The sequence below is a fragment of the Pangasianodon hypophthalmus genome, chromosome 14, assembly GCF_027358585.1.
Source record: "Pangasianodon hypophthalmus isolate fPanHyp1 chromosome 14, fPanHyp1.pri, whole genome shotgun sequence".
Lineage (NCBI taxonomy): Eukaryota > Metazoa > Chordata > Actinopteri > Siluriformes > Pangasiidae > Pangasianodon > Pangasianodon hypophthalmus.
Window position 1 is genome coordinate 11,126,651 of NC_069723.1, and position 804 is coordinate 11,127,454.

The following is an 804-nucleotide window of genomic DNA, read 5'->3' on the forward strand; positions in this document are numbered from 1 at the left end:
TTGAATGACAGGCAGATTAAACAAAATGGACTAAGCCTGGAATAAATGTGTGGCTGAAAATACATTATATATGTATATATGTGTGTGTGTTTGTATATACATAAATGTGGACTAGCTTTGAACTATGGAGGATGGAGCTTGCCTAATTAAATAATATTTAAATTATTAAGTACAATAAGTTCAGTATACCCTTCAATAAAGGCATCAATAAATAAGTACATAAATGCTGGCAGCATGGTTGTCAGTAGGTGGATTGGCTATGCTAAATTTCCTGTAGGTGTGAATGAGTGTGAATGTGTGTGTGCTTGTTGCCCTCTCATAGACAGGCATCAAATCCAGGGTGTGTTCCCGCCTCGCACCCAGTGTTCCTGGGAAAGGCTCCGGATAGACTGATCCGGAGTAAATCAGGATAAATGATTACTGAAGATAAAAGAATAAATGCTCTAATTAATTCATTTAAGAATTAATTTAATCATGGATTTATTGATAGATGGATTTATTTCTATGGATAATTATATATTAATATATATATATGATACGTATATTTTTTAAATTTTGCACTCTCCATCCTCCATTCCAGAGAGTCCTAAATGTAGAATAAAAGCTAAAACGTGTTTAATTAAAAAATATCTGACAAATAACAGTTTTAAAATCAGAGCTAAAAACGATGAGTGTAGTGTGTATTGTCTGTAGCAGGGAGGGGCGCTGTGACGGTTTTATAGCCTGAATTAACACTGAAGATATCCATACTACCGCACTTACTAGTATGCCAAAATAGACCGTATATATCAGTGAGAACTATTC